Here is a 7,299-nt window from a genome sequence, read left to right as displayed (position 1 = left end):
ACAACTAGAGCTTAAAAGTGGTACTACAGTCTAAATTTAAAATACTGGACACCATTGTTTCACCGCACCCCTCTTTCACACTCTGCCAATCAAGCCTAAGCTAAGCCCATTATCCTAAAAACACACACCCACAGCTAGGGCTCCGATAACATTGTTCAGTGTAAGAGATAACACATGATTCACATTTATTTCTCAGGCATCGTTATGATGTACAGTACATGTACTGGAATGAAGTGGTCATATAATTGAAGCCGGTGAACATTTTTAAAGAGAATTCACAGGCTGTAGCATTGCTGCTGGAGGAGCTACAACTGTAGTTTAATGTAGCATGTGTCTTAAATGTCTGATGACCTATAACAAATATATATTCAGCTACATATGTCACCACATAAAACACAGAACATGACAAAACATAAACTAAACAAAAACAAAAAAAACTACAAGTGGCAGCATGTCTGCAATCTGGTGATGGTCACTTATGAAATAATTTACTGACAGGGATTGAGATGAGATCTGTGTAATGAAGGTCTTTTTACCTATGGCATCATTTTGAAGTTTCAAAACAATAATGTGACCACCTGTGCAGGAATAACCTGTATGTAGGTTACCAGTCAGGATTTACAGTACATTATAGTACAGAAACAGCCCTGGTAGAGGTCACTATCGGTCAAATTTCCTTTACCTCATAAATAAAATAAATAAAAGAAACCTCTATAACCGCCTTCTTCCACGTAAAGGAATATTAATATAATTAGGAGCATCCCATCCCAGTGGTGCTGAAAAACTAGTCCACTAGGACAAGAGCTGGTGGTCAGGGAGAGGACAAACAGGAGAATGAAGCAAGGAAGACACACTAGCAAACTAACAGGAAACACAATAGAGAATAAATACAAGATAGGTGATCCTTAAATGCTGATCAGCTGTGTGAGGTGAACCAGCTGGGGCAGGAACAGGTAGGTGAACACAATAAGAGATTTCTATGTCGAACAGGCTCCCATTTCAGGTACGAGAGGCAGACAACTTCTCCATGTTCCTTTTTTATAAGGCTTAGGTTACTTTGAACCATATTAGTTATGCTGCTAGACTTAGTCTACTGAGCTCCTCTCCTCTCCCCACCATTGTATGTTGTTTACTTTATGTCTTTTAAGTTACTGTCCCTACTGACCTGCCCAGTGTTTTTGCTGCTTGTTGTTGTTTTTTGATGCTGTTCTTTCCTCTCTCCTTATTCCACTCACCCAAACCGGTCGAGGCAGAATGACCTGATTATGGACCCGAATGGACATGTCTAAAAGAATTCAGTGCTCATAAGCAGACAAACAAGGCCCTGCTGCCATGTGACTTTTCAGTCTCCATGCTTCCAACAAACTCAAGTAACCTGGATAAACTCACCTGTCAGTATTTTGTACTATTATATTTAGTCTGTTGTTTAACTTTAATGTCACTTTGACTCTTTTGGTGTGTTGTGAATTTCCCTTCAGGGAACAATGTGTAAGAAAAAAAAAAAACAAAAAAAAACAATTGAAATTGAAAACTTTCACGTAACAAAATTAAGCTGCATCGTTTTAGTAAAATTAGTTTGTTTACTTAGATATATAGAATATAATAATGTGTGGAATCACTTTAATTGCTCTTATTCACTTTATTGTTTTAATTCATTACACTTTGGGTTCTCTGAGATTGTTACAGAAAGAAATTAAAGATGTGCTTAAATTTTTTTTTTTTTGTTTTTCAGTTACACTGCACAGGGTACTCTAAGATACTACAATATATCCACCTTGAATTGAATGCATGCTAAAGCAAATGCAGGATTACTCTTGATGTTTGATGATGCTGTTGATCCAGTAAACATATTTTGATATCTCAGTGTAGACATTGGGTACATCCGGGTAGTTGCAGTTCATGTACTTGTTGAAAGACACAACACCAACAGCTATCCCGTTGCACACCAGAGACCACCAGAATCCCCCTGTGAAAAAAATTAACTTTTTTAAATAATTTTATAAAATTGTCTTAGAGCTCTTCTATAGAACAATTAAGAATTAGTTGACATTTTCTATGAGTTGACAAAAAACAATACCTACCTGACAGAATCCCTTATTTGTACCATATCCACCTGCACAGATGACATTGGGAGGAAGACCAGACCATTTGTATTTACAGACCTCTTGGCTGATGATGGATACAGACGCCATTCTCAGCTCATTAGTAACGTGGCCATGAGTATAAGTTTTACCCCATCCAGCCACGCGACACTGTTGGCCTTCTTTCATGTTCATTCCAGTCTCTGGAAGTGAATTGTTTGTACACTGTTGTCTATTTCAGCTTTTGTAGACAACTGAACACAAAGAAAGTAAAAGTTTAAGACTGGCAATGCTCAATTTCATAACATGCTTTTTTTCATTTATAGATTACTTCAAGTTTACAACAAAAGCTGGAATGTATAATGGAATATTGTGTTTTTGTAAATTTTTATGTATGCATTTTTATTTGATGTTGGGGTTACCTGCCAATAGCACTTTGGCAATTAAAAACACCCAAGTTGTAAATAATACTTTATTTTGAATATTGAACTGTATTGATTTTAACAGAATTAATACAATTAAATTAGTACAGAAATGTATGATGTATCGAGAGAAACCAGAGAATATTTACTACTTTGAGGAGCATGATATCAGAACCTTTTCCAATGTTCTCATAGGTTTTGGGTTTGAATTTCTCTTCAATAAGCCTGTAGTTCTTTATGTCAGCATTCTTGAGATTGTGAGTGCCAAGTACAACATGTGTAGTTTCCCTGAATGTGGCAAAATCAAGAGGCTTGTTAGTGCATTTTCTAAAATTGTAAAGAATATCCAGTCCTCTACAAAATTATGGAATGACAAGGCCAATTGGCATGTGTCTGCTGTACACTGAATACATTGGATTTATTATCAAAAGATAAATATGAAATATTTATATTAATATTGTTAATAATAACATTAAAAATTTGATATATCAAAAAACATAGGACACGTATCAGATCACCCAAAGTTTACATGAGCCAAATTGCTGGATCATGTGCTGTTTCTGTTAGTCCGGTGTTTCCCGTGAGACTGATTGTTAAAACAATAAGTAGCAAATGAAAGCAGCATGTGGTAGAAAAGCAAGCCATTTTAAACCTGAGAAAAGAAGGTATAGTACTATACAAAACTAAATTACCATGTTAATGTTATAAGAAATGAAAGAAACATACTAAGTTGAAACGATGGTTTGAAACGACAGCAATGCTATATTGTATATATATGTTCAGACCTGTGTGATCCTACCTACTGCACATTTGTTGGTAAGTTGGTAATTTTTCTGTAGAACAGGTAAGCGCTGTGCTTTAGCTAAGGTTAGCTGACTTTAATTTACCAAAGCTAGTCATAGGGATAGTTTTATACAATAATTAAACAGTTCAAGTAGAGACTTTTCAGAATAAAATAAATATGAAATGATTGTGGATTATGAGCATTGCCTTGGTAGGAGCAGTGGGGGTAGACAGCTCTATCCACTATAATGAATTGGGAGTGCAGTTCCACTTTTAAACACTTGGTATCAATGCTAAATATGCTAATTTTAAAAAAAATCATGTAATGCGATATATTTTCTCTTCAGTCCATGTTTGTCCAACTCAGGTCTCACAAACAAACAAACAAAGTTTCTACAGTCCCGTAACAATCTTTCTGAAAGCATTGGATGAGCCTGAAAACGGTGTTGCCTATGGTGGGGCCCTGCTGATTTATGGTGACATGATTTAGTATTCTAGATATTGCTCTTCGGGGCCACATGATAGGTATAGGTACGTGACAGATTTCACAAGATTGTTATTCTTTGGCACATGTGCGTACTGTGTACTGTTGTAATTCAACACGTTGACAGTTAAATTCTAGTGTAATTCTAATAATTATGTACTAATTTACTTCCTGTTAATGCCAATAATAAAATTAATTTAAAAATATATTTTCTTATTTTAAAAAGTAGTTTTATCTAACAAAATCATTTAAATTGAATTACTACTACATGAATCAAAAGATAACTCACACTTCGCCACAGTGCGCTGCAGTGACCACAAAGTTTTCACTGACCAGAAATCCTCCACAGACATGACCTTGGTCGTTCTGCACTGAGACCATATACTGCATCGAAGTCTCTGGGACCTTTTCCCCATGAATGATTTCACTCCATGTCCTGCAAAGAAAAGTAAAACTCAATATTAGGGTAATGTCCACTCAAATGAATAAAAAATAAAATCACATTCATGTTTTCATACCATTCTGCCCCAGGCATGTCAGAACATGAAAAAGAAGAATTTTTTGCAGGACCTGCATGATGCTGGGAAGACAATAAACGTGTCTTCTTGGGTTGTCTTGTAGACTCTTTTATAGAGCAGTTTGCATTGTTAAAAGGTATGATTATCGTCAGTCCTATCTGACTTCTAACCACAGATTATATGCAATGCAAACTAGCAACTTATCTTTGTGTCATCTTGTTTGTATATGGTATCTAGTGTCTCAACATCCTGGGGCAGTGGAAAGTATGCTATGAATACATTGCATCAGTGTATTTTATTGGCTCTATTTTCCTGCAGGTGCAATGCCATACCGCACACATAGGCACTGCTCCAGAATCAAAAAATACCTTTCAGTTATCAAGTGTGGCCTCTTTTCTGTTTGCTGCACATTGTGCAAACATTCAGAATGGGCCTTTATTAAAACACTTATTGCACAATCTAAATAAAAATAGAATAAATACATAAATATATCAAGCAACTTACCAGTTCTAACCTAATGTTTTGAAAATAATGGAGGATATGTGCTTGACCTCTGTTGTCTTCAATAAAGACCGTCTACTCATATACACCATGTTAGAAGGACACTTAACCGCTAGCTGAATGTTTACAAATGTTTTATTCTGACATCTACAACCACATAGACATTTACGGCTCGTGATTAACTGGTTATCTTTGCTTGTGGTCCCACTGTCTCAGCAGCCTAGCTCATATGCTATAGATTACGTGATCAGTTCAGTATTTGAGGACTTTGACACATCCTGTCACATTAATCTAATCATAGTCCTTTATTTAATTTGACATTACAATGTCAGTTTTACATTTTTTATAAGTTATACTTGTAAACTCTTACTTTGTTCTTAACTTCAACCTTGTATTTCTTTTTTTTTTTTTTCACAACTAAAAGAAAACTTACAACTCAGTCACTTCATGTGAACTCTAGTTGCTTTAACCAGACAAATTACGAGCACAGATGTGACCAAGATTTCTCACAGCCCACTGAAACACTTCTCAGAATTATGGAGAATATTAAATCAACCACAGAAACCATAGTTTCCAGAAGTAGCGCTAAAGTTCAGTTTTCTACAGTGACAGCTGCATGCTACACGTAGTTCGAACATGGCCATCACGTTGCCTTACATATGACAATTTATAATATGTCAATCTCACAGTCAAATTTGTTGTATCTACTTATTTGGGGTCTGCAGCATACATTCTGACATTTTATCTAACACATCTCACACACACGTTTTAGTACCAATATGTGGTATATTATAAACATGAATGCAGTCTGTTGCATGAAATGTTGATGGGGTGAATGGAAACCAGACTCAAGTGGCTCATTCAAGCTTCTGTGTCTTTATGGCCCCCTTTGCCCTCATCCAACTCTCCTCTGATTGTCCAGCTTGTGAAAGTCTTCCTAAAGTCTGTTTAACACTGCCCATTCAAGTGAGATTTAATGTTTCCAATACACCACATAACAGTTCTGTAGAAAAGGTATCATACCTGTGTGGGGGCTCCATGCCAACCCTTTTACACGATGTGTAAAAGTCACGAGGCAGTGTGGGGTACTGGGAGGAAGGGCTGTGAAATTCTGGTGACTTAATTGTGAGACGAGCTATTGTGGTTATGTCTTCTGAGAGACTGTCTACACTGGAGGAGAGACATTTACAGCATGATTTAAACTCAAATATAGTTGTCATAGATTGTGTTAAGATGTTAATAATAATTTATTTTTAAGCAGTCAGTAACACTACTGAATTAGACAGCTGGGGAGCTGGACAGACTGGCTATGGAAAGCCACAGCATGCAAATAGTTAGAGGAAGGTGGTCTTTTTATATATGTTGCCTACTGGCTAAAGAAGCTAACCTCACTCCATGAGAACAATCTACTAGTGGATGGAACCCACCCTGAATGGCTAATGGAAGGCCGGACCGTCCTAATCCTGAAGGACCCCCAGAATGGAGCAGTCCCATCCAACTACCACCCAATACCCTGCCTCTGCACAACATTGAAGCTCCTGTCAGGCATCATAGCAGCTAAGATGAGCATAATAAGCTGCCCAAAGGAGGATATGGAAGCCACTGACATCAAGACAAGGAAGTTCATTACAATGCACGGAAGGTTTCACCCCAAATCCAGCACCCTGAGACTGTATGCTAAGCAGAAGGAAGGAGGCCGAGGATTAATGAGCGTCAAAGCCACTATCCAAGTTGAAACAACTAAGCTCCATGACTAAATCAGGAAGATGGCCCCAACTGATGGCATGCTTAGCAAATACCTCAGGCAGCAGGGGCAGAGGAGGAAGAGGAGGAACCCTCATGGAAGGACAAAATTCCTGCACGGTATGTACCACCAGCAGATAGAAGTAGTGGCTGATGTCGACAAAAAAGCTGGACTGAAAGATAGCACAGAGGCACTAATCCTAGCAGCACAGGAGCAGGTTCTGAGTACAAGATCGATAGTGGCTGGGATCTACCATACCAGGCAGGACCCCAGGTGCAGGCTGGGCAAAGATGCCCCTGAAACAATCCAGCACATAACAGCGGGATGCAAGATGCTAGCAGGCAGGGCATACATGGAAAGCCAAGTGGCCGGCATAGTGTAAAGGAACATCTGTAAGTCCCAAAGTCAAAATGGTACACACCTCTAAAGGTGGTTGAGAATGACAGAGCTAAGATCTTGTAGGATTTCCAGATACAAACTGAGAAACTGGTAATGGCCAACCCACCGGACATAGTAAATGGTAAATGGTCTGCACTTATGTAGCGCTTTTCTACCTAACTCAAAGCAACTCAAAGGTACTCAAAGCACTTTACACTGCATCTCATTCACCCATTCACACACACACACACACTCACACTAATGGCAGAGCTGCTATGCAGCTGATCTGACTCACTGGGGGCAATTTGTTTCAGTATCTTTCCCAAGGACACTTTGGCATGTGATATGGCAGCCGGGAACAAACCACCAATCCTATGATTGGGAGACA

At 38.1% G+C, this 7,299-nt stretch overlaps 1 pseudogene; it reads right to left on the bottom strand.

Moving 5' to 3' along the window:
• Window positions 1-1,642: 1,642 nt before the first annotated feature.
• LOC113152017 lies at window positions 1,643-4,426 on the bottom strand (annotated as a pseudogene).
• Between the last annotated feature and the right edge of the window lie 2,873 nt (window positions 4,427-7,299).

This window comes from Anabas testudineus, chromosome 4 (assembly GCF_900324465.2).
Source record: "Anabas testudineus chromosome 4, fAnaTes1.2, whole genome shotgun sequence".
Lineage (NCBI taxonomy): Eukaryota > Metazoa > Chordata > Actinopteri > Anabantiformes > Anabantidae > Anabas > Anabas testudineus.
This window is presented reverse-complemented; position numbering and strand designations above follow the sequence as displayed.